The sequence below is a fragment of the Mastomys coucha genome, unplaced genomic scaffold, assembly GCF_008632895.1.
Source record: "Mastomys coucha isolate ucsf_1 unplaced genomic scaffold, UCSF_Mcou_1 pScaffold5, whole genome shotgun sequence".
NCBI lineage: Eukaryota > Metazoa > Chordata > Mammalia > Rodentia > Muridae > Mastomys > Mastomys coucha.
Window position 1 is genome coordinate 85,246,957 of NW_022196911.1, and position 27,886 is coordinate 85,274,842.

The 27,886-nt window shown below is 43.6% G+C and overlaps 1 long non-coding RNA gene across 1 annotated transcript in view; it reads left to right on the forward strand.

The window, feature by feature from the left end:
• LOC116077946 overlaps nt 1-27,375 on the forward strand; it is a 31,778-nt gene extending 4,403 nt beyond the window's left edge. The window contains exons 2-3 of the long non-coding RNA XR_004113382.1: nt 26,880-27,003; nt 27,244-27,375. This is a non-coding gene — a long non-coding RNA (uncharacterized LOC116077946). The remainder of the gene's footprint in view (nt 1-26,879; nt 27,004-27,243) is intronic.
• The last annotated feature ends 511 nt before the right edge of the window (nt 27,376-27,886 follow it).

Genomic DNA, 27,886 nt, shown 5'->3' on the forward strand with positions numbered 1-27,886 from the left:
CTCCTCCTCCTCCTCCTCCTCCTCCTCCTCCTCCTCTTCCTCCTCCTCCTCCTTCTTCTTCTGCCTGTTGACTGGAAGGCATGAGGAACCCAGTGTGTCTGGGTGGTGGCAGTCTTTTAGTTCAACAGCATCTCTGCTGTATCTCTTGTGGGAACACTCCTCTCTTTGGAGGGAAACTCTTGAGGCCCGTGCGATGTTGGAGCATGAGGTCAACAGTTCAGTATTGGGTTACTAGGTGCACCGTGTGTGAAACAGTTCTTATCCTTCCCCCTCTCCTGGGCTCATGGGTTACAGTTTTGATCAGAAGTATCTCCTGAAGGCTTGTGTGTTAAAGGCTTGTGTGGCACTACTGACAGGTATTGGAACCTTGAGGAGGTAGGGACTTGTAGAAGAAAATTAAGTTCTTAGGGAAATTCCCATGAAGGGTTCTCCCTCCTGTCTTCACTTACTGGCTGCTGTGAGCTGAGCAGCTTTCTTCTACTGGATGCTGCCATATGTTCTGGCTCACACTGGCCCAGAGCAAAAAGCCCATGTAACCACATACTGGGATCTCTGAAAACCATGAGCCAAAATGCATCATCAATCCTTTTAAGTTGATTATCTCAAAGCATTTTGTCACAGTGACAGAAAGCTGTCCAATATACTATCAACCCCGGCTACTGCACCTATTAGGTGCTATTTAGAGCATATCCAGCCTTCTGGAGAACTTTTCTTCAAGCCGATAAAGGACCTCCACCTTGTTGGTGCTGTATTGGGGTCTTCAAAAACCCACTCCACTATTCTACCAAACCAGCTCTTTCATGATGGTAGGAAAGCCCAAAATTTACAAGCCTGAACCCATTGACATATTTCTTTTGGTACAAAGTGAACTCCTTGATAAAAATTAATGCTAAATGGAATGTCATGGCAACAAACAAGGCATTGAGTAACTAAGTGGATGGTAGTTTTGGTTTATGTCACTTCTATTTGATAATGGAGGATTGCTACTCCCACTCAACTTTATGGTTTGATGGGTCAGATGACAACCAGTTCATAATGGACAACTCATGTTGGTAACTTAGTGGCTCATGGCAAAAGCATTCCGTTGCTGTTAGAATCTACCATAAGAATTATCTTTATGAGGAGGGTGGATGTTGGTTGGTGACAGCAGAGTTTCACTCCACAATTAATTTTAGCATGGACTTTGGATTCATCTGTGTGAATCAAAGGGCTCCAAACAACATCCACATCCCCTTCCAACACTTGCCTCTATTGGCAGAGCAGCTTGGACCTATTGAAGAACACTCAATTATTCTGGGTCCCAGTCAAACCTAGCTTTTCAGGTTACCTGATAAATGGGCTTGAGTAACACACCAGATCTACAGAGGCCCACTATAAAGTATGCTGCTTTCTTGTCTGTTGGAGGGGCCCAGTGCCACTACTTAGCCTTCACTTATCTTGATATGGGATAAAGGGCTCTTACACTTTAATTAATTTGATTCCTACTTTAGAAACAGGTGTGTTTGTGTGTGTGTGTGAGTGCGCGCGCACGTGCGTGCACGCTCACAAATGTGTACCTGTGCCTATTTGTGTGGAGTCTGAGATTGACACCAGGTGACTTTCTCTATTGTTCTCTACCTTACATCTCTGAGACAGGGAAATTGAACCTAGATCTTGCTATTTTGGTTAAACTGGTTAGTTAGCCATCCCTGAGAACCCTCCTGTCTTTATCCTCCCACCCCAGGGTTAGGATTACAGGTATATACCACTACCTATGGCTTTTATGTGGGCTCTGAAGAATTCAAACTCAGGCACTGAACTGCTTCCGCAGCCTTTATTTCCCGTTTTTCTAATGCACAGATGTTTTAATAAGTCTAATATAGTTGCTACTTCTTGACTAGGTCCAGTCAGTAGGATGTCATGAATGTAAAAGACGTAGTGTGATATCTCATATTAGGGAAAGGATATGAAAATCTCTGGGAGTTAAATCATAACATAGGTCTGGAGGGCTGATTCACTCTGAGGCTAGAACAGTGAAGAGGGACTGCTTGCCCTTGCCAGCTGAAATCAATTGGTAGGCTTTATGGACAGGAATGGATTAGAGTGTATTTGCCAGATCCACAGCTGTATTTGAGGTGCTATGTGATGTGTTAATTTGATCAACTCATAGTACTACATCTGAAACATTGGAAGCGATTAGAACCATCACTTGGGTAAGTTTACAACAACTCAATGCCATTGTCTAGGACCTATCTGTCTTCTTCCTAAGCTGTATAAAAGATGAATGAGAATGTGGTGGAAATTATCTGCTGAACTCTTCCAAGTCGTTGGCAGTTGTACGAATGCCTGCTATCCTTCTAGAAGGTAAAGTTGCTTCCGATGGACTGTTTTCTTAGGCAGAGGCAGTTTTGATGGCATCCATTGGCCAAACCTGGCTTAATAGCCTTCATTTCATTGCAAGTCATGGAGCGAATTTAGAGAGTCTGTTGACAGCTAATTGTGACTATTTTAAAGATGTATTTATTTTTCATGTACATTGATGTTTTGCCTACATGTACGTCTGTTTGAAGGTGCCTGATCCTCTGGAACTGGAGTTATAGTTGTGTGCTGGGAATTGAACCAGGGTTCTCTGGAAGAGGAGACAGTGGTCTTAGCTGTTGAGCCACCTTTCCAGCCCAATTATGACTATTAAGTTATGCCTTTTGGAACCTGGAAAACAACCACAGGAAGGGCTTGAGTACTTGCTGAACCAACTGTAGTATGTATTTGCTGGATCTCCACTGGCCTCTTTAACTCCATATAAGATCCATCCCTCACTACGGGGTTATAGTAATGCTTTTGACTTTCTAGACTCAGTCAGTTTAAAGCCAGTGTCTAGTAGTTTTCTCATGGGTCTGTTTATTTTCTTGGTCTCAATGTAGAATTACCTTGATGAGAGAATACAGGTACCTTTGTCATGGGCTGGGAGGAAGACCAATAAAATGAAATTTCAATAGTATACCAGGGTCCTGTCTTGAAGGGTCTAGTCTCCCTTTCATTTAAGAAGTTCTAAGTGTACCAAGTGGTTCAAGCCTAGAAATTCAGGGTGTGTGTGGGTATGGTGTTCTGATTATTTTGTTGTTGTTATTTAAGATAGGGTCTCATGTAGCTCAAGCCAGACTCAGACTCATCGTGTATGTGAGGCTAGTCTTGAAGTATTTTTGCCTCTACCTCCTAAATGCTGGGAACACAGGTGTGTGCTAACACAGCTAGCTTAAATTTCTATTTTATGGGAGGATTTAGGTTTGACTTAAACTTCTCTGCACGCTGCATGGGGCCACCCTTTTTGGATTACCACATGGATTCTACTGTCATTTAAATTAATATCTTGCCTTTAGCAGAGGGGTTACACTACTTGGCCTCTGCCATACTGGGATCTGCACATAGATTTTTCAACTGAATGGCTGCAATTTCCATTGTAAGTTCCCCTGGCAGAGAAGGATAATCTCAGAGCTCATGAAAGATGCAGTGTTTTCTTACACAAATGTTCTCAAAGTATTGATGAAAGATCTGGACTCACCTATTGTGGGTAAGTATGTCTTAAAAGACAAATCTGCTCAAAGAGTCTAACCTCCCTGTCTTAGTCAGGGCATCTATTGCTGCAATAAAACCATGACCAAGAATCAAGTTGGGGAGGAAAGGGTTTATTCAACTTACATTTCCACATTGCTGTCCATCACCAAAGGAAGTCAGGACTGGAACTCATGCAGGGCAGGAACCTGGAGGCAGGAGCTGATGCAGAGGCCATGGAGGAGTGCTGCTTGTTGGATTGCTTCTCCTGGCTTGCTCAGCCTGCTTTCTTATAGAACCCAGGACCACTAGCCCAGGGATGACACCGTCCACCATAGGGTGGGCCCTTCCCACTTGATTACTAATTGAGAAAATGCATTACATCTGGATCTCATGGGGGCATTTCCTCAACTGAGGCTTCTTTCTCTGTGATGATTCTAGCTTGTGTCAAGATGACACACAAAGCTAACCAATATGCTTCCCAAGCCTTCAGATCTTTTCTTCAACGTTAAACAAATAGGTGGGAGCTGAACATTTCAATTTCAGTCATGGGAGTAGACCATCTTTTGATCTAGGGTTCAGCCTGCCAATCAATTAATTTACTAGATTCCTCTGTACCTTCCTGAGAGGGATATCACATACATATTCTTTGCTTAGTAAATCTGCAGCAATCAATTCATTATGACTCAACTTTATACTTCTTTCACTATTATCACACATTCTTAATCATCTGTGCTGGTTTGAATGAGAATGCCCCCATAGGCTCAAATATTTGAATGTTTGGCTTCTAGTTGGTGGAATTTTTAGGAAGGATTAAGAGGTGTGGCCTTTGTGGAGGAGGTGTGTCACTGGGGATGGGCTTTGACTTGTCAAAAGCCTATGCTTGGCCCAGTCTTGCTCTTTCTCTGTTGTGTGCTTGTGGATCAGGTGTAAGATCTCAGCTACTGCTCCAGCACCATGATTGCCTGTCATCATGCTTTCTTTCATGATGATCACAGACCGTAAGCAAGCCCCCAATTAAATGCATCTTTTATAAGTTGCCTTGGTCATGGTGTCTCTTCATAGCCCTAGAACAGTAACCAAGACATACACACTCTTGAACATTCTCCCTAAGTTTCTACTTTAGAAATTAGAGAACTCAGGACCAGGGACATCACTCAGTTGATAAAATGCTTGGCTAGCAGGTATGAGACCCTGGGTTCCACCCCAGCACCATACAAACCAGGTATGGTGGTGCATGTCTATAATCCCAGCCCTTGGAATGTGAAGGCAGAAGGATCAGAAATTCAGGGACATCCTTGGATACATATTGAGTTGGAGGCCAGTCTGGGATATATGGAGAGACCTTGTGTCAGAAAGAAAGGTTTAGAAAACTCAAATAGTTTTTTAGAAGTGGAGTACCCCTTATGGGCCACAATTTGTGAGACTGGAGTGAAATCACAGGTTCAAAAGAAAGAGGACTGGAAGGGAGACTGAGGAGAGTTAGCCTTGTCTTGCCTGATAGCTGGTCCAGAGGAGACCATGACAGGAAAGCAGAGTTAATCCTTCAGACAGAGGTGGGAAAGGCCTACTATGGATAGAAATCCTGATAGCAGCAGGAGCAGAGAGACTTATTCCATATAGATGGAGAAGCCTTATTAGAATTTGTGAGCCAAGTACCTTTACCCACTCTCTTAAGGTCTTTCCAAACTTAAGAGCCTCTTCTCTAATGGCTCTACTCTCTTTGGGATTGCTCCAAATTTAAGAGTTCCTTCTTTCGCAGTAAGTCTCCTCAGTGCCCTTAATTTAACAAAAGATACTATTCAGATGTATGTTATTCGATACTATTAGAATTTGATACTATTAGAATACTATATCTGGGTCTCCAGATGCCATGTAACTGCTGATCTGGCAGGCTTATGAGAAACAAGGCTTTTTCCCAGGGTAGAGCTTGACACCTTTAAATCATTTATGCAATATTTTAAGTGCTTAGGATTTGAATTCCTAAGTTAATGCTTCTCTTATACTTCTTGCCCCAATAACACTAAGAAACCAACCCTTATTTGTATTTCTTAGTTTTCTAAAACACGTGAGATGATCACAGTACAGAATCATTTGGAGCCTTGCTTCTTATAAATGGCTGTTAAGGACGATTAGGAATACATGGTGTAATATTTTCTTGTGTTTATAAGTAGTTCTACCCATGGGTCATCAGTGATCACTTCCCTACTGGCAATAAGGCATTAGCATCTTTAACTATGATCACATTGGAGAGGGACTTCCAGAAACCTCAGAGACAATTTAGAAAATGTAAACGTGCTGTTCTGAATACCAAGTCTTATGTTATCCAAGGTATTCCCAAGAAGCAGAATGATTATGCATATATGTGTAATATGACCTGGAATGTATAGTTACAGAGGCCAAGAAGTCCTGGAATTTGCCATCTGCAAGATGCAGAACCTAGAAATATGATGGAGTAGTTCGACCTGAGTCCAAAGGTTCAAGAACCATAAGCCCCATGTCAACATAAGCCCCAATCTGAAAGTTCATGAGTCAGACGTGCTGGTGACCATGGCCAGAGAAGTTGGACACTTCAGCTCAAGCAGTGAGAACAAATTTGACCTTTCTCTGCTTTATTTTTATAGGTGGGGGGCTTATAATCACATCCTCAATGGATTGGATGATGCTCACCCATAATTATTAGAACAGCGCTTATTACTTAGTCTACCAACTCAAATGCTGATCTTTTCCAGAAAAAGCTGTACAGGTGGACCTAGAAACATTGTTTCCCAGCTATATGGCATTTTCTGGCTTAGTCATGTTGGCTTACAGATTCATACATGTTGGTACCTTCAAGCAGACACACCAGGTACCATGTAGTTGGTTAGGATAGATGGAAATGTGAACAAAGACTTCCAGGAGCCAAACAATGTGTTTCCTGTGGGCAAGATGGCCCAGCACCTTCATTTTAGGTGGCTTTATGGACTGTAAAATGAGAATTTACTGATTAGTCCTCTGCTGAAACTGACTGTTTATAAGATAACCAGACAGCCAGACAGCCAGACAGCTGGACAGCCAGACAACAGACTTGGTTCTTAGTCTTTCTTGCTTCTCTGCAGCTGTAACCTTGAGTTGAGTTGTCTCTTTCCCTAGGCAGCCTCCAGTCCTCTGCTCAGCAGGATGAGAAGGATACAGCTGTGGTCCTTCCTCATTTGCCCAAGTCGAGGTGCCCATTTCTTCCTTGGAGGAGTATGCTATGGATGGCAGTGAGAACCAGCCACAGGCTGCAGTTGCAGGTGTCTTCGTGTATCTGGAATAGGCTGACCCCTCTCTCTGTTAAGTCCTCTTGATGGTGGCCTTCCTTCCTTCTCCACTACTCGCCTTCCTTCATGGAGCTCCTCAGCCTTGAGGAGCCCACCAACTAGGCTCCCTGAAGGAGGTAGGGTCAAACACTAGTGACTCTGGTCAACTCGGAGACCCAGCAAACTAGAAAGATTGCCACTTGTATTGCCCCCCCCCAATCCCCCCATCCCAATTGTGCAACCTCCTTCCAGGAAACAAAATTAATTACTTACAACACGCAATGATGTGTCCACCCTTTCAGGCAAGCACCCTTACCTTCTCCTTATAAAGAAAAGTCCCAGAAGCAGGGGTAGGGTAGCTTTTGAGCCCTATTTTTGCTGGAGACTATTCCCACCTGTAGACTGTAGCCCACGATTTTACGTTAGACTACCAATGCTACAGCTTCATTGCTGTTGCTCTTTGTTTTGCTCAGACATTAAGAAACTGGACCTTGTGCCACAGGGGAACACCAAGTTCCTCTCTGGTAGCACTGCTATCCTGGAAGTACCTAGTTCTGTTTTACATGTATGCCTCAAATCCTTGTGGGAAATATGTGACTGTGTCAATAAGAAAAACCAGGAAGAGAAGGGGATTGAAGTTCTCCCTTCCTAAGTGCCAAAGAGTTGGGCATTGGACTTCAATAAATTACCCATGTCCAATGTTGGCTTTGCCAGCTAGATATTATTTCTGTTGAAGAGCAGTTGTGGAACCAGGCTTGGTTCCACACACGTGAAATCTCAGCGGGAGGTGGAAGCAGGAGGATCACGAATCTCAACAAAGGTCAGTCTGGGCTGCATGAGACATTATCTTAAAAATCCCAAACCAAAGAATATCAATGACGATAAGTAACGTGAAAAGCAAGGCAGGGGGGTGGTTCTGCTTGGACAAGAACACAAGGCACTATTGTGAGGACCTGAGTTCCCAGGACCCTGTACTCCTCCCTCCTGTGTTAAGGTAGGGACCCTGACTCAAGGGAGTAATGCTAAGAATGACATATGTGCATACTTCTCCACACCCCCCCTTAAAAAAGTAAAATAAAATGAAATAAAAGTCATAGACATCAGAGCTGAAAGAGGCGAGACACTTGGCCTGTGGTCACTCTGTTAAGTCAATAGTCGTGTGAAAACTTCAGTTTCTTACTCCATAATGTATCATTTCTTACTTCTTTACAATAACTTCTAATAAAAGTTGCTTTTGGGTGGTGGGAGTTTGTGTGTGTACGTGCCTGCATATGTGTGTGTGTGTGTGTGTGTGTGTGTGTAACTCCACAGGGAACTTTGAGAAGCAAAACAGATCTTAGAGCATCAGGGAAACTTCTGGAAGGCCAGGGTTCCAGTGACCTATCTGCAGATCGTTACAGAAGCAACAGTGGATCTCCAAGTGAGTTATTTCCCCGGCTGGCCCCTAGTGGTCTGCTGGTCTGTGAGTGTGGAAGGCCATCCTCTTAGCCCTGCCGTCTCCCTTTACTGCTTTCGAACTCCCTTTGCAGAACAGGAGCGCAGTTGCAACACTCTTTTGCTTGGCCCCAGGACAACTTTTCCACTGTCTCCGCCCTGTAGCCTCAGCTGGCACAGAAATTCCAAAATAAATGAACGTGTTGTAAATCGGGAGAAAATATTGTGTCCTTGTGGGGTTGATGTTGATTGCAGCTCAGAGGCGCAGGCGGCCATGACCACAGCTCAGCCTGCATACTTCTTTCCCCAAACACGCAGAGGGCCTGCCCAGGCCAGGATTTCTGCAGACTTCTCCATTCAGGCTTCTTAAAGGTGCGAGGGAGCTGACAAAGTGCCGTTGATCAGAAGCCCCCAGGCAGGCCAGGGGCCCAGGGTGTCAGAGCCAGGCTGAGACAAAACGCATCAGTCTTCACGAGTGAAGCGTCTGGGCGTTGGGGCCTGACGATAACACTTTGGCAAGAGGTAGCCCTGGAAGAGCACGCTGCTGGCCTCAGGACTGGCCCTCAGGCCCGGTTTAATTGAGGCTGGCACGATCCAGCAGGAGCCCAATGAAGAGAGGCTTCAGGGAGGGGTGGGGCCCGGAGTTGGCTTGTCAGAGAGCCTGGCTGCAGGCTCTTAGGGGCTTGAGAGTTTGACCACCCAGCGTCCTGTTGGTAGAGACACGAATAAGAGAAAAACGATTTATTTTTTAAGTTAGAAATTATTTATTTAAACATTTAAAAAATGTATTTAGACAGGGTTTTTGTTTTCTAGGCCAGGATGTCTTTGAACTCACAGTTTTTCCAGGTCCCAAGTATTGGCATGACAGACGTGTGCCATCACGCCTCACCAAAATATCCTTTGATGTACAGGGAGCCAGAGAGAGACAGGAGGACACTGGTTTGTCACAAGGCACCCCCTATTCCTCCTGTTCCTTAAGTACTGGACCTGACTTGTCTAGTCAGCAGGCAGAGCTGGTGCAGGCTACCTGCCCAGTGTTTTGAATAAGACATTTGTTATTATTGTTAGTTGTTATTATTAATAATAATAACCCAAACGTTCTGTTTTAAAATGTTGACCTGCCAGCTAGGGAATTCTGAGAGCAGAAGAAATAATCTTCCCAAGGAAGAGTACAGCAATTGGTTACTCAATACCAGATGGTCATGGTCAGCCATGAAAATGTGAACATACTAGCAGGATGTACACACACCACCCACCTGCCCCACCCCCACACAATACATATAATATATTTATCTCACGTATATGTGTACCTATACATCTATACACATATATAAATGTAATAACAATTAAATAAAAGGGGCCATGAATCTGAAAGAGATCAAGGGGGCTACATGCTTAGAGGAAGGAAAGGGGAGGGAGTAAATGATATAATTGTATTATAATCTTAAATATTAAAAAATAATATAATAAAAAAAACATTGGCCTCTTTCTCAGTCACATAACTTCAGAATCTCTAGTCACAATCACTCATGGCTCTGGCAGTAGGGGGTGGGACATAATCTTGATCCACCAATCATAGGACTGCATCCTGCAGGTGGATCTATCCGAACTCTGCCCTTAGAGACTTTGGATTTAGAGGAGAAAGTGGGTCAGAAAGCTCCAAGAATGTAAATTGGAAATTAGCAGGTGACAGTCTTTTCTATTGTTTAGGGGGAGACCTATTTGCAAAACAGGAAAGAAGGAAGCTAATACACAGAAAACATTGGGGAAGACAGTGAGAAAAGGTCACAAGAATCATGCTTGGAGCATGGCAGGGCAGGGTCTTTCAATCCTCTGGGTGAATGGGCCTCCCTGTCCATGTGCTCCCCTAAGATAGCTTTGACTGTCCTAGAACCCACTATGAAGACCAGGTTGGCCTTGAACTCACAGAGATCCACCGGCCTTTGCCTCTTGAGTGCTGGAATTAAAGGTGTGCACCACTACACCTGGCCTTCTCTCCCTGTCCTTTTTTAAAGATGTACTTACTTTATTTATATTAGTACACTGTAGCTGTCTTCAGACACACCAGAAGAGGGCATCAGATCCCATTACAGATGGTTGTGAGCCACCATGTGGTTGCTAGGAATCAAACTCAGGACTTCTGGAAGAGCAGTTAATCCTCTTAACCACTGAGCAATCTCTCCAGCCCTCCTCTCTCTCTTTGCAACCCTAGTTAAACTAGTTTGAGATGGTTACTGAAAGAATCCTACCTAGAACAAAGTTGTAGTCCCTCAGTATTCATGAGAGATTGGTTCCAGAATCACTTCAGACTCCTGGATGCTCAAATCCTTCTTGTAAAATGGCATGACATCTGCTTTTAACGTACACAATCTCTTCATTCACTTTATGTTAGTTCTAGATGACATATGTCCTGCAATACAATGCAAACGGTATGCAAATATTTGGTGTACTGTATTGTTTAGGGAATAATGGCAAAGGGGAAAGTCTGAGTGTGTTCAGAGCAGATGCATTTTTTGTTTTCTGAATATTTTCTTTGGTTGGTTGGTTGAATCTGTGGCTGTGGACAATGGAGACAGAAAGCATTTGCCTTATTGGCTGTGGCTGAGTCTTGGCCAAATCATCAAATGCATACTTATGAGGGCAAGAAAAGAGGCCCTGGGAAGGGAATTATGGAAGTAAACTCAGGAAAACCATGCATGAATCCTGTGGTCCCACCTCTATACGTGTGTATGTGTGTGTGCGTGTGTGTGCATGTGCATGTATATATGTATTTATGTATGTGTGTGTGTATGTGTGAATATGTGTATGTGTGTGTATATGAATATGTGTATATGTATGTTTATATGTATGTATGTGTGTGAATATGTATGTGTGAATATGTGTATGTGTGAATATGTGTATATGTATGTGTGTGTATTTTAAATATGTGTATGTGTGTGTGTGTGTGTGTGTGTGTGATGCCTCTTCTATACCAGGATGGAGCTATGGAAATGAATAAGGTGAAATCTCTGTCTCAAAACAGTTCCAAGACAAACTTGATGAACTAGAGAAATAGAGGTCTGGGGAGATGGTTTGGTCGGTAAAGCCTGGCCTAACAAGTATGAAGACCTGAATTTGGATCCCCAGAAATCATTTTAACAGGTAGGCAGAGTGGTTGGTGCTTGTCATTCTAGTGAATAGAGATGGGAGACAGAGAGAGGCAGATCCTTAGAATTCCCTGGACAGCTAGTCTAGCCTGCTGTTGAAATCCTAGACAAGTAAGAAACTATGTCTCAAGCAAAGGGTTGAGACACAGCATTTAAGATTGCCTCTGACTTACTACACACAGACACACACACACACAGAGTGGGGAGCAATGATAGTCATTATATTATAGTAGAAAGTTAGGATTAGAATACAGTTCTATAATGGGGCTAGTGTCCTGGAAACATGGAAGAAGCCAGGAGCAATGGAAAATCAGAGACTTCTGTGAAGAGGCAGAAACTTAGCTGAACCCTAAGGGACAGTGGTCCCTGGGGTGGTGTGTGGATGTGGATGCATGTTGGACAGCTTTCCACTACAAGTGTATGAGCCAGTATCATGTGGAGCACCAGAGAGGAGCTGATGGGTGCTGTCCTGAGTTGTGTAGGGTAACAGAGAAGGAATTTAGTCCCTTTCCCAAGTGAGAACTCACTAACAGACAAATTTAGCAAAGGGGCGAGACAAATGAGCATATAGGTCTAGTGTTGAATTCACCTAACATGCATTGTGGTTTCCATGCCGTCTCTGGTGTGTTCTGAAGTGATCAAATGACACATCCTAGGCAGCAATGACCGAGGTCCATGGCGAGTAAGGCTGGGGAGACGTATGCTTCTTTAAGAGTAGGAGTCAGTGGATGTGGTAGAGCAATGGCTTGGTGAGCAATGTGCTTGCTAGGTGAGCATGGGCACCTGAGTTTAGATCTCCAGCATCCACACAAAACTGGATGTGTGGGGCTGGAGAGATGGCTCAGTGGTTAAGAGCACTGACTGCTCTTCCAAAGGTCCTGAGTTCAATTTCCAGCCACTACATGGTGTCTCACAACCATCTGTAATGGGATCTGATGCCCTCTTCTGGTGTGTCTGAAGACAGCTAAGTGTATTCACATACATAAAACAAACAAACAAACAAGCAAATAAAGTGGACGTGGTAGTTTGCTTATGTGACCCCAGTACTTGGCAGTACTTCACTGCTTAGTTAGCCTAAGAAAAATAAGGAGCCTTAGGCTCACTGAGAGACCTGTCTCCAACAAAAGGTAGAGAAATGATGTCTGTTTCATGACCTCTTCATACCTGTACACATGTGCACATATGCACATACTACCCTAATACATTAAGAATAGAAATAACATAGGCTGAGTTTTAAAACTAGTTTAAATGTGTCTTTAAAATGCTTATTTTGAATTCAGGATAGGGCATATTCTCCAAATTATTCTAAAGATTGTTATCCACAATCTTCTAACAACATTTTGGTGAACTTCAATATTTTTGGTATTTTTTAAAGGTTACATTTTCATGGGCTATATATATTTCCATCTACATACACACAGACACACACACATACACACGCACACACTCATACACACATACACACACATGCACACACTCATACACACACATACACACACACAGCTACATGACCGTAGCATCATAACAATGGGACCATTCTAATGGACACTCCAATAGGGTATAGTTTTTTTTTTTTTTTAAATCTACTTGATGATATTTTGTGTTACTCTTTAAATTTTAGCAAGTAACATACTTTAGTGTCCACTTAATGTTCTCTTGAATGGAAGTACCCCTCTTCAATGACTACTGTTGATATGAAGTCACAATAGCTTTGAGAGGTCAAAGCTTTACAGCTCTATAAACATCTGGCTTGGCCCAGGCTCCCTTGGTAGAAGTTTTTAAGAATCACACACACTTCTTAAAATGACTTCTGTTGTAGTCAGAGGCCACTACATGAATACAAGTTAAATGTTTGTGTAACAGAATCTGTGTTACCTACTGTGTATAATTTTTAATTATTAATCTTGTCCAGGGAATAAATTCCCCAAAGAACCAACGTTCTGGATCGTTTCCATACTAACATTTCTCCTTGCCACCCTCTAGGAAGATGGCACTAATTTAGTGGCACCTTTTAGTCTCAGAGGCACAAAACTGTGGTCTTGACTTGAGGCATTGATTGCTTGATTTAGCTTTAAACACTTTACATGTGTTTTAGAAAACTTATGTTAGAAAGGAACCTGCTTAGGCAAGATTGAGGAGAATGCCTTGAACCTGGGAAGGGTAGAGAATCTTGCTGGGAAGGGCCTTATGAATAGTGCTAGGGATGCAGAGCAGAGCAGTGGCCAGTCCCTGGTTAAGCCTCTTATTCTAAACCTGGAGTTGGAAGGGATGAAGAGGTATGATGATTGGATTAAGAAACATGCAGGGGGTTCATAAGTCATCGCTTTTAGATGTGTTTGTGTTGGTGTTCCCAGGGGTGAAGACCTTTCCTGAAAGTGGATGGCACATCTCATGAGTTAGAAACCTGAGCTGAGGGTCTGGAGAGATGGCTTAGTGGGTAAGAGCACTGACTGCTCTTCCAAAGGTCCTGAGTTCAAATCCCAGCAACCACATGGTGGCTCACAACCACCCATAATGAGATCTGACGCCCTCTCTCTGCTGGTGAAGTCAGCTACGGTGTACTTATATATAATAATAAATAAATAAAAATCTTAAAAAAAAAAAAGAAACCTGGCTGAATTAAAAGGGGTAAAAGAAGGAAGGCCACAGTGTTTGTGCATTCAGATTTTTCTGCTTCTTGGCTCACTGGGGGGAATCTCAGCCACATGTGCCCACTGATATGGTATGTCTTCCTTGCAGTGGGGGACATTTCCCTCTTGCACCATGAGCCAAAGTATGTCCTTTCCCTGTAAGTTGCTTCTGGTCAGGTATTTGTTCATAGCAATGAGAAATGTAACCAACACAAAGTAGGACCATTACAGAGTCATGCTACCACATGATTGGATGGTGAGACATTGGCACCATAAATGACTGACCCACTAGGAGACTAGGAGCTATGGACACTTACATATTCCAGTCAGGAGAGAGTCCCTCCATGTCATAGTCAACTGCTCTGTTCCTCTTTTCTTCCTCTGTGTTCTTTTGATTCCTTTTGGTCACCATCTTTGTTACATGTCTGCCTTTTTTTGTAATAGTAGTTTGCATATATATATATACATATATATATACACACATATATATGTAAACATATATATAAGCACACACACATATATATGCATATATATGTACATATATACATATATGTGTGTGTGTGTGTTTGGTTTTTCGAGACAGGGTTTCTCTGTGTAGCCCTGGCTGTCCTGGAACTTACTCTGTAGACCAGGCTGGCCTCGAACTCAGAAATCTGCCTGCCTCTGCCTCTCAACTGCTGGGATTAAAGGCATGTGCCACTACTGCCTGGCTTTCAAATATATATTTAAATCACATCTCTTACTAGTAAATAATTTTGATGAGGCATTGGAATACTTATATATTTATGCATCCAGAAATTATATATGTAGCAACTGCTACAAAAATGTGTATCAAATATTTTTAAAAGCAAAAAAGTAAAAGGAAAAGGAAAAGTGAAATGTTTGAAATGCCTCAGTGATTGACTAGCTAAATATACAGTGGATACGCCTTATGGATAAGGTTGATTGTGAGTGGAGGTGAACTTAATCTGTCTGTTTCTCAAATTACCGCTTCTTTCTCCTCTGAAGGAGAGTTAGAAGGGCATAAGTGGACTGGGAAAGCAAGAGTGGGCTTCGTAAGAAGACATCTCTTGTTCTCAGAGACATTTCTAGGAGAGATGGAGGGAAGATGGGATGTGTGGGCCAGGGAGCTGTGGGACTGGGGTGTGGGGAGCAGGCTTAGAGCAAGACTGGGGTCTAGGTGTGTCCAAATCCCTGAAATCTCACCCTGAGATCTGCAGGGGTAGGATTGTTCCCCTCCCACCTGCCTTGGTTCAAGAAGCCCTGTGTCCCACCTTTGCCCACAGGAGGACACTTAGTTTGGTAACTAGGTTACACATCCTCTTCCCTTGTAAAATCATGTCCAGCAACACCTGGAGTTCCTCCTTATGCAAATGAGGCATCCCCAGTGCCCTGGCCCTGGCCAACGCTAGTATCCCCTACTCACTCCCAAAGGTTTAGATAGCCTTTGTCTCCTCACCCCCTCACCCCCTTAAAATGAGTTGTCTCACTGAAGCTGCCTCCTGAGAGTCTGGTCTTTCCTCTCTCAGAGGCTGAACAGCAGGGACGGAGAGGCTATCTAAACTGGACCAACAGGGAAAGGGGAGGGTTTTCTCTGAGGCTCTTCTGTCTTTCCTAGACATTCAATTATTTGTTTTCTGCAAGGAATGGGCTTGGTGATATCCTAGGTGAACATCAGTACCCTTCCATTCCTCTCTTCTTGAGCCAAGAGTTTCATGTGAATCACATTGGCCTTGAACTCACTATGTAGCCAAGGAGGACCTTGAACTCCTGATCATCATTCCTTCACCTCCTGAGTTCCTGTGATTACAGGTATGCATCACACTCAACTCTTGAATAGTGTCCTTAGTGATTTAGATTTTTGAAGTTCCCTTATGGTGTTGTAGCCCAGAAAGAACTTACTAGAAGTAGACAAGGCTGTCATCTTCTGTTCTCTTTTTGTCATCTGTGTTTACACAGTCAGTATTGTTACCCATTCACACTTTGTCTGCAAGAATTCTTTTAAAAGGCGTTTGTCCTTTTTGTGAAGATGAATTCTGAAATCAGGGCATTATAACAACTTAATTTACATCTAGGCTGTGATATACAGAAATGTTCTGAAACCCAAGTGAAGCACAGTAGGTATCTCTGCCAGCTGTCTCTGCTTCAAAGTATAGCTCTCAGCACTCCTTGGGAGTTGTTTGGGTTTGGTTATATCTGACAAAGTAACAGACCAAGGAAGAGTGAGGGCACCAACATAGGCATTAAATGGCATAAAATTCAATCAGCTTTTCTGAAGAAGAAATAAAACAGGCATTGCAATGCTCTGGGGTTCTGAATGAAAATGACCGCCATAGACTCATAGGGAGTGGTCTTGTTGGAGGAAGTGTGTCACTGGGGGTGGGGGTGGGCTTTGAGGTTTCAGAAGCTCAAGCCAGGCAGAGTGGCTCACTCTCTCTTCCTTCTGCCTGCTGATCTGGATGTAGAACCCTCAGCTACTTCTCTAGCACATATATCTGCCTGCATGCCACCATGCTTCCCACCATGACGGCAATGAACTAAACCTCTGAACTGTAAGCCAGCCCCAATTAAATGTTTACCTTTAGAAGTGCTGCTTCATAAGTGTTCCTTTACAAGTGTTTCCTTGATAAGTGTTTATAAGTCATGGTGTCTCTTCACAGCAATAGAAACTCTAACTAAAACAAATGCCAATGTACCGTTCTGTCTTGGAGTTGGCCCAGTGCTTCTCGTGGAATGTTAAAATCAACCTTGGGAAAGCACCCTCCCCTTCCTCCCCTTTGGAAGATGTATTCAGTTTGGTAATTGAGATGGAAATAACTATTTTTTTGGTTATTTATTCATTTTATGTGTATGGGTGTTTGTTTGTACGTATATACGTGCACTATGTGCATACCTGATGTCCATGGAGGTCAGAAGAGAGTGCTGGATCCCCTGAAGCTGGAGTTACAAGCAGTTGTGATCTGGAGTCAGTTTTAAGCCACCCAGCAGTAGTTGATGAAAACCAAGTGCAGGTCTTCTACAAGAGCAGTACGTGCTCTCAACTGTGGAGCCATCTCTCCATGCCCTACTTGATAAGTTAAATATGCAATTTTCTCTTTAGTAATTAAACATCCAAAATTTTGGGATCTGTCTTAGAATAAGTAGCATGATGCTCACTAAATGAAGACTTTAATGCTGTAATGTCTCCACTCAGTAAGTGACACATTTAGGTCATGCAGACAACTTTATATACTTCTAGGGAGACCCTTCTGGGATCCCCAAGCTACAGAATGAGAAGTTGGATTATCTGTACATATAGTACTAAGCCTAGCCTTTTAGTGGTCTCTATACAGGGTTCAGTGTAGGAGTAGCTGGCTTGTGTCTCATGTATCAAGTGGCCTTTGTTGATCCCCATGGAACAGAATAGTCATCCAATTGTGCTTGGGAACAGAGTAACCACCCGGCTGAGTCAGCCTAAATGCTGGCCCATGCATACATGCCTGAAATGTAATGTCAAGGGGTTATAGAAGACACTACATTTTGAGATTTGTTACAAAGCAAGAAAAATTTGATATGTAGTTACCATCCAGCTAAGATACCCATGTATTTTCTCTTGACTTTTAGAGGGGATTTCCTTTCTGACCCCATGTTTTTCTTGGCATATGCTTCTCAGTAATGTTGTAGTCTGGGAAAGTGTCACCAGGAAAAAAACCCAGAATTTGTGTTTGTTTGATTTCATTTTTTTTTTTTGAGACAGTGCTTCCTATAGCCTAGGCTAACCTCAAACTTGCTATGTTTTCATACAAGGATAACCTTGAACTCTTGATCTTCCTACCTCTACCTTCTAAGTGCTGGGTTTACAGGTGTATGCCACTCTGCTCTGTAAAACCTCAGAGCTTCTTAGCTCTTTAGAGAAATGTGGCCATTTCCGTCTTTTCTGTGTCTAAGGCTAGGTCTGAGTTTTAGCCCTTTCCCTGGATCCACTCTTCCTAGAGATTCCAAGCTCTAGGTCACTGAGCATGGGAGATTTGTCTGAGATGCTCTGCTGCTGCTGCTGGAAGGTACCCACTGCTCTCTTCTTATAAGTCTCCTGGAGCTTACTCTTGTATGGCTGCCATTCTCAGTATAAGATCATTGCAATTTGGCCTTCCATCTGTCTCTCCCCAGCAACCTAGAAGTTGTGTTTTCTCTTTTCCTTCTAGGGTAAACTCAGGCTCCTAACTCTTGACTTAGGCCTAGTTTGGCTCAAGGTAATTCAGATAGCATAAAGTCTTTGGATTGCTAGCTCCTCATAAGGGTGTGGCACTGGTTCCTTAATCGCATAATAATCCCATAATACAGTAGGTGTCCTTACCTGTTCCTCCTTATTCAGGGACATCTTCCTTACCACGGAGCCAACCTGGCTGGGCAGCTTACTCCCTCACTGAGATGAAATGAGCACATGCATCTTATCATTGCTTACAGCCACAAAGATGCTAGCAACAAGCCACTTCAAACTTGTGATGGCTTAAACAATAAATCCCTGTATGGCTCACTGATCAAAGCCTATGGCCTCAGCTGGCTCACTTGTATTCTGCAGTCTGGTCATGCTGTGATTGGTAGCTCTACTGGTTTGGGTTGAGGATTACCATGAGTTGGCTGCCATGAGTTGAATCCTCATGGCTGAATGGGTAGCTGGTGTGAGAAGTCTTGGTTGGGAGACTGACTCCCCTTGCAACCTTCCTAAAGTCCATCCTGGTCATATTGTGAAGGTCTCACCGTATCATGGTGGATGTAGCAACATTCCAGGATTTTGGTTTTTCTTTAAGCTGTTGGCTTTCTGGTTGCTCCCCATTTCTAACTTTCCCATTGGGAAGAAAATCCCGTAGTAGGGCCAGAGTCAGAGTGGCAGAGACCGGTAAAGGTCTAAGAGAAACATGATCAGAGGTGGGGGGGGGGTCACAGGAATCCAAACAATAAGCCCGACTTACTCTGTTTAGTAAATGTTTTCATTGACATATATTAGGTATATATAATAATGAGTTTTATATGACACACACATATATTTACATAACCATAACATGTTTGATGTTCTATTCATCTCTCTCTCATTTTATCCCACTTTGTTCCTTCTACTGTCCCCCTTTAACTTCCACTAACACCTCCTTCTTGTCCCAATTACATCCCTTCCTACTTTCAAGTACTTTTCACTTTATCTTTTGGTGACCCAGTGAATTTGATTAGGGTTGCCTACAGGAGCATAGGTGACAGTTTGAGTATAGGTGCCTTGCTGAGTCTACACTACTGAAAAAAAAATGTTAGCCAATCATTAAATAATATAAATTCTCAAAAAGGATGGGGCCTGTGAGCCTCTCTCCCTTCCATGTCAGGGTGCTGAAGGGTGCAGTCTTGTAGAGATTGTCTGCAGGTCATTCAGCTGCTGTGAGGTCAAGCGTGTAATAGTTGTGGCATGTCTGGAAGTCAGAGTTCCACCTTGGTCCCCTTACTGGCTCCCCCTTCCTTCAGCTCCTATGTTCTTTATTCTTTTTGCTCTTAACCATCTTCCATGGTGCTTCCCAAGCCTTGGATAGTTTAGATGTCCCATGTATGGATGGTGTCTTACTCAGGATCTCTATTCCTGCACAAAGCATCATGACCAAGAAGCAAGTTGGGGAGGAAAGGGTTTATTCAGGTTATACTTTGCTGTTCATCACCAAAGGAAGTCAGGACAGGAACTCACCAGGGCAGAAACTTAGAGGCAGGAGCTGAAGCAGAGGCCACAGAGGGGTGCTGATTACTGGATTGCTTCCCCTGGCTTGCTCAGCTTGCTTTCTTATAGAACCCAGGACTACCAGCCCAGGGATGGCACCATCCACAATGGGCTGGACCCTCCCTCTTTGATCATGAATTGAGAAAAAGCCTTACAGCTGGATCTCATAGAGGCACTTCCTCAAGGGAGACTCCTTTCTCTTTGATAACTCCAGCTTGTGCCAGGTTGACACACAAAACCAGCCAATCCATATGGGCATTCAGCTACCATTTAGTCTCAGTATTTTGATCATCAATGTTCTATTCTGTGTGATGGTTGCTAGACTCTCTGTTGGGACAGTAGACAGTCAGCCCTTTGGTTCGAGCTGTACATGTGAGAACATGGCCATTGGGAGACACAGAACAGAAGAAAGGAGAAGCAAGAGAAGTGCTGAGCAGCACCCCTTGACCCTCAGCCTTCAGATGCTGCCTTATTATTTCTCAAGCCCTTTCTGAAGCCAGCCAGAGTCCCAGAGTCCAGAGGAACATTCGCCTCTCTCTCTCTCTCTCTCTCTCTCTCTCTCTCTCTCTCTCTCTCCCCCATCATGTGTGTATTTGTGTGAGTGTGGTCATCCTGACTATAGTAATAGTTCTGGAAAGAAGCTTCCACTGTAAGCTGAATCGGGGGCAGGCTCTCCCCTCCCTCTCTTCAATCTTCTCTCATAGTGGCTAAGTTCTCCAAAACATGGATAACAAGACAGCTTTGATTTCTAAATTTAAATTTAAAATTTCATGTGTTCATTTTATGTGTGAGTGTTCTGTATACACATATGTATGTGTACCATGTACATTTGTGGTACCCTTGGAGGACAGAAGAGGACATCAGATCCTCTGGAACTTGCATTTTAGATGTTTGTAAACCACCTTGTGGGTGCTGGGAATTGAACCCTACAAGAGCAACATGTTCTCTTAACCACTTAAGTATATATATACATATACATATGTATATATATATATTTATATATATATAAAGTACATATATACTTACATATATACATACACACATATACATACATATATACATACACACACACACACATATATATGTATATACATATACACATACATATATGTATATATATATACATATATATATATATGTATATATATATATACATATATATATATATATATAGAGAGAGAGAGAGGGTTTCTCTGTATAGCCCTGGCTGTCCTGGAACTCACTTGGTAGACCAGGCTGGCCTCGAACTCAGAAATCTGCCTGCCTCTGCCTCCCAAGTGCTGGGATTAAAGGCATGTGCCACCTCAGCCCGGCTTAAGTATTTTTCTAGTCTTATGACAACAGCTTTGTGAGAAATGCATGTCAGGGGAAGGTGGGAGGTGGGGAGATGACAGAGATGGAGAGAGCCACAGATGCAGGGTTGACACCAGTTAATGAGGCAGGAAGAAACACTGAATAGACAACATCTCAGGCTGCAGTACTGTTCTAAAATGTTTAGGTCAGGTTATCAGGAAGTTCTTGGGCCAAGGTTCACATTAGATGGATGATACCCTTTGAAGGAACTGTGAGCTTCTTACATAAGGGTGGGATGTGGCTCTCAGCAGCACACTGTTGGTGGGACACCAGGAACTAGGTAGATGCAACCATTAGTCACAGAGTAGCAGAAGACCCTCAGGGAAGATTTTAATGCTTCTATCCTTCTCCATACTTTCCCTCCCTCCCTCTGTCCCTCCCCCTTCCTCTCCCTCCCTTCTATCTCTTTCTTTCTTCCTCTTACCTTTTCTCCCTTTCTACTTTCAGAGTTGTTGTTAGAGAGTGGCATTTTGTAACCTAGGCTAACCCTGAACACAGGGTCTTCCCGCCTAATCCTCATCCATGGGCTGGGATTATAGGTATGTATCACAGCTGGAAAGTTATTATTTCAGTAGAGTTTGTTTAGGTTCCATGCCTGGTGGCAGGTACTAGTGGTATAACAGTGGGACACACACACAGTCTCCCCTCAGCATTCACACTCATGCCATTGACTTTTTGTAGTGTTCTCCTGAATGCTATCAATCAGAAACATTTATGAGTGGAGGAAAGCTCTCAAGCTCTATGTCCTCCAGCCCCATCGTTTTTGCTCTCTAAACAAAGTCCTAAACATCATTACAATGAGCCCATGTCCCAAACTATAGACCATGCCATTACTATAAGTATTAAAAACTCATGGGAAGTGTGTTTTGGGAAGGATAGAAGCACCTCTTTTGGTGCTTGAATCTCTTTTAAGAACTAGGGGAAACTCATGGACTTGGTTGATTCCAAGAAGTTCAGAGTGTGTATTAAATATACAAACATTGACTTAACTTGCCTTATCTGGATGTGAGAGCTGAGATCCATCATATTATTATTAGGTGTGTCATAAGATTACATGCGTGGGAACTTGGGAAAAGCCACTCAACTGGCCTTGGGAAGAATGGGGGGTCACACAGAATCTAGAATGGCATTGTAACAGATGGAATTCTGAGTGGCTGGGGATGCTGGCCCCAAGAGTGTAGGGATCTTCGTTTTAGAGTTCCATAATTTCTGACTCACTGTCTCCACAGCTGAACAATATTTCAAATCCTCCTACTGATGGTTTTGCTTAGTCTTTGTCTTCTGTGTTTTCTGGACCTCATCACTTTTGACCCTCACGATTCACCTTCTCCGTGATGGTCCTCTGGTCTTGTTCTGTCTCAAGGTTTTTCACATACTGTTGCTAACTGCTTTGCTCTTCTAATATTTCACTCTTCAGATTCCAAAGAGAAAAATCTATAATTGGCTCAGGGCTAGTTGGGGACTCTAATTCAGATTCCAGCTGCAATGCAGTCAGCTGGAAGGAAAAGGAGAGAGATCCTCATATGCTGCCCAAGGCTTCCTCTCCTCCTGGGGCAATCAGGTTTCCCTTCGGACAGAAAGACAAATTTGTTGTTGAAGACAACATTTTAAAAGTCTTACTTGGCTCTGTACCACATCATGCTGAATGAAATACGGTTCTTTACATGCTTGCTGTCTCCTGGGACTTTTCATATGAGTGAATCCATTCTTTCTACTTCTCAGACTGAAGGAGGTGTGAGGATGCCAATATAAGGTTTATGAAACCCACACTCTGTGTGTGAATTCTGCTAGGAGTTCTGTATATACGATTTTATTTGATGATGGTGATTGGCTTGTGGGGAACATGTTGGCCACATTTTGATGAAGCTGAGACCCAGAGAGGGTGAATAAGTCTCTGCATCTCCTAGAACTAGTCAGTGGCTCACCCAGAATTTAAACCCATATTCTTCATTCCAAATCTGTACACTTCCCCTTTTCTCTCCTCATGGACATGGTCAATGCAAGGCAAGTCTTGAACCACTTAGCCTCACCCCAGCTCCTCATGCCTGTAGTATTTCTCCAACAAGCCCTTCTCCAAGCAAGCTCTTCAAGAAAAATACACACAAACAAATGCAGGCAGCGTTCAATAAATACCTATCTCTATCTTGTGTGCCTGTGACCTTAGACAGGGGTTTCTCAGAGTCCAGTGAACATGCCTCTGTGTTCTTCCCTTGTCTGTTCCTCATTTCAGAATCCCAGTGACTATTCTTGGGAACTGCGATCCAGTGCCATCCGCTTCCTTCTGCATACCGTGTTGACCCTCTAACCAGATACTTTTTCTGAGGTTGGCTCTGGGATGTCAGAATCGTTGACATCTTGGCTCCATTACTAATGAGCTGGGTGACAGAAGGCCAGTTGTTCCAGTGACAAATGAGAAGGGATTTCAAGCTTCTTCGAGTAGATAGGCTATGTCCAGAAGGAAGGGCGGCTTCTCTGTTTGACTCCATTTCTGTGAACTCCTTGGCTGTGGTTCAGAGTCTTGAACTTTTTAAGATTAAGCCCTTGAAGGTGAATCAAGGCTCTCTTGCAGCCTACTGCTCGCTCACTCCTGGAGCCACCAGATGCCACAAAGGGTGGGGATGTTGAGTGAATGCTACTTTCCATCTGATTCAGGGCCTTTTATGTGGGAGGAATGTGAACTCTAGCTGAGTGGGAGAACAATTCTCCATGTCTGAATTCATTTTCCCCAGCTCTTTCCTCAGACCATGGTTTTGATTTACCAAGGCTCTGGAGTGTTGCACATATCAGCATCCCTAACCTTGCTTCCCAGTCGGCCTGTTCATGTAGACCCTTGCAGGCTGAGGCCCCTTTACATTTTTTGACATCATGTATCCTTTCATTCCTGGACACTGAGTACTTTATATAGTTCTTTGTTTTGCGTTGTTTTGTTTTTAAGACTGTAGCCCAGGTTGCACCTGAGTTTGCTATGTAGTCAAGGATGACCCTGAACTTCTGATTCTCCTTCCTCTACCTCTGAAGTGTTGGGATGGCAGCTCAACTGATTTATACAATGCTGGGGTGAGGGCGGACGGTGGATTAAAATCACTAGCTTCATGCATGTCATGCAAGTACTCTTGCAATTGAACTACATACCCGGAGCCCTGTGGGAGTAGGGTTCATGTATTCCAGTCTGGCCTCAGACTTGTTATATACCCAAGGATGACCTTGAACTCCTTATCTTCCTGCCTCTACTTTTTTGAGCATTAGGATTATAGATGTGCACAGCCACACCTGGCCCATACGTAGCTTTTGATACTAGATTTATGTCTATGAGAAAAGCAAATATGATGACTTCTGTCAGACTGCTCATGATCTGAAGGATCTGAAGGGGACGGCAGTTGGTACAGCCGTGGTAGACTGGGCGAATCTCCTTCAGGAAACTCAGGAGTAAGGCCAACAGTGCTGGCGTCTTTTTAAAAGGCTGCCTCTTAGTGTTAGCTATTACAGGTGCGATCTCATTGTGAGTAACTCTTCTGATGGTTCCCCTGATTTTGTCGTAATATAATCAAGTTAGAGTGAGTCTCAGAGTCATGGTTTCCTCTCGGGAACCTGGCCTCTACTGAGGCTGACACATACCAACTCTCTCCTTGGAACTGGCATGGGAGAGTGTGGCTTTTATTTCTGTGGAGTCAGGCAGATCTGTGTTTGTATTAACATTTCTGTACTCACTATGTGCCACCAGAGTGGGTACTTAACCTCTTTCAGCACATATGTATATGCGTGTATGTGTGTGTGTGTGTGTGTGTATTAATAGGTATATTTAGTACATATGTATTGCATATATATGCACACAATACACACATACCACCTCAAACAGGATTATCATGAGACTTTGTGTGAGATAACGAATTGGAACACTTAGAATATGGTGGTAATCAGTTATTAGGATGGGTTTTCCCTAAGAGTAAAGCAGTGAGTGGCTAAACAGACTGTATCAACAGTGAAGAGGGAGATCCTCAAGACAGACATTTTGAGTTGAGTCTACTGTTCCAGTCAACCCTTAGGTCATTTAGATTCATCCCAGTTACTCATTCAATAACTGTACACCAGGATCGCTAAGTCAGCTAGGTCGTGAGGACTATGTGGGAAACAGCGCAGAGCTGTTGCCCTAGGACGCCATTTTCACTGTTTTCCCCATTCCCTTCCTTTTCCCACGAGTGGGCTTTCCATTGAGATCCAGCTTTAGATAGTGTGATTAAAGGGACATCGTATAGGGAGTAGCAAGCAGGGAACAGAAAATATGGCGGAGGCTGTATTTCTTTGCTGTGTTTTTCTTTACCGGTATTGATTAGAGCCCTCTTGCCAGGGAGGGTGGTTCTCACACGGGAAGGATCTCGAGAGCGTATCTACTCTGGACGAGTATTAATTACAGCTACGTGGGCTAGCAGCCACCCATGGAAACTCTGCTTTTATTTGTGTAGTTCTTTACATTATAGGAAGTGCTGGAGGCTGACCCGCGCTGCTCTCTGTGGGGACGCAGGCCAGGGAGGGCTTATAAATGTGGCCTCTGGCTGCCAGCAACAACTGCTAACTGAGGTGATGAAGGGGCAGGGGCTTTGCATAAATAGAAAAGCAAGTGTGTTATTTGTCGGCAATGCTTTCTCCTCCTTTGTTTTCTCCCCTCTTTCCAAAAATAAAGTGTATTGTTCCCAGGGAGTGGAATTTGCCGCGGCAGCTGCCTGCCCGCTTTCCTGCTGAAGAAGCCACCAGGGTTGATCTAAGTTTGCTCTGCTTTTCATGGACTCGGGGATCTCAGCAGCCCAAACAGATGGGTTTGTGAGGCATATCATCCTGGCACCCCACTCCCCGCCCCCAGGACCCCACCCCCACCCCATTTGTGTTCAGTGCTGCGTGCTCACTGTCCAAGGTTCGCCAATTATTCATGTGCTTGGTGCACACCTGAACCCTCGGGCTCTGCGTAGAACTTACCTGAGAACTTGCTCCAGAACCCTGTCCTTCTCCATAGCTTCTAAATCCACCTTCTTTGCCTTGGCTCCAGTGGGTGTTTGGCTTTCAATATGTTCCTGCAGTGTCACTTCCTGTTCTCCTGAGGCCATCAGACACAATTAGGAAGCTAGGCACAGACATGCTACTGTGTTGCCTGCCGGATGGCTTTACAAGCCTTTGAGGATGCAGTAGACTTCTGACTGACAGACAGCATCAGGACCAATGTGCTAGCTAGCACATAGTGGACAGCGCCCTGAGTTATATCTCTAGGCCTCGCCAGCACCCCCTCCCCCCCCCCTTTATTTTTGAGTCAGGGTGTTATTTAACTCAGGTTGGCCACAAGTTTGCTATGTATCCAAGGCTGGCCTTGAACTCCTCATCTTCCAGCTTAACCCTTTTGAATGGTAGAGATATCATGCTTGTGGTTTGTCAGTATGCTTACACATACTGCCCTTAAATTCTTTAAATTCCCTTAAATTGCACAGCCCTTAAATTCTTAAAATTTCTTTCACGGCAGGGTCTCAAGAAGTTGTTCAGGCTGGCTTTGAACTTGCCATCTTCCTTTCTCAGCCTCAGAAGTAGCTGGAATTACAGGGCAAATCCATCAGGACCAGGTTAAGGGGGGGGGCATTTTATTCAGGGAAATGTGTAAGATTTGGGTGCAAAAAAAAAAAATCAAGGTTCTTGGTGCTGAGTTAAACTGAGTTGATTGCATTTAACCCACACAGACTACTGCTCTTGGACTGTTTGATATAGCAAGGTAGCTGCACAAAATCATTGGTTTTCTTTTCAGACAGCTTCTCTGGTATGAAGACAGCAAACAGGAAAATGATGGAGAGGAGACGGGAGAAAATAACAGAGATGCCACAAAACTTGAGTGTAAAACAGCTCCCCCAGCTGGAGAGGTGGCTCAGTGGGTAAGGCCTTGTTCTTACATTCTTACAGAGGACCCACGTTTGATTCTTAGCACAAACATGAATGCTCTCCACCATCCATAACTCCAGTGTCAGGGGGGTTGGGGCGACCCGATGCCCTCTGTTGACCTCTAAGAGCACCAGGCATGCAGATGGTGCATAGATAAACATCCATGCAAAATACTCATGCATGTAAGATAAAGCAAATGATAAAAAAATAGCTCTCTGATGTTTTATCAACAGGCGCTGAGTTTTCGAATGTGTTGGCCAGACCCATCGCATCTCTCCGTACTTGATAAGAAGGCTTTTATGTTAGGTACTAGGTTATGTGACAATACGATGTGACGTCTATAATAAAAAAGGACAATTACTGTGTTGCGTTATATATTTATTTGTTAGTTTTTTTTTTTAATCTATTGACTTGATACAAACTAGAATCATCTGGGAACAACAGACCTCAGTTGAGAAACTATTTTCTTAGCCTGTAGGCAAGCCTGTGGAGTAGTTTTCTTGATTCACAATTCATGTGGGAGGGTCATAGTGCATGATGCTGCTGCCTGGACAGGTGGTCCTGCGTCATATCATAAAGAAACTGATTGAGCCATGAACCAAGGGCTAGTAAGCGGCACCCCTCTGTGCTCTCTGCTTTAGTCCCCGCCTCCAGGTTCCTGCCTTGAAAGTCTGCCACCACTTCCCTCAGTGGTGAACTGTTACCTAGAAGTGTAAGATGAAATAAACCCTTTCCTCCCCATGCAGCTTTTGGCCATGGCAATAGGCAGCAAATCATGACACACTAGAAGTCAGCCATCTTTCCCCAAATACGGATACTTTCTCATCCCAGAGATCCTAGGCATGGACGCTTTTTCGGGAAATCAGTTCTTTGCAA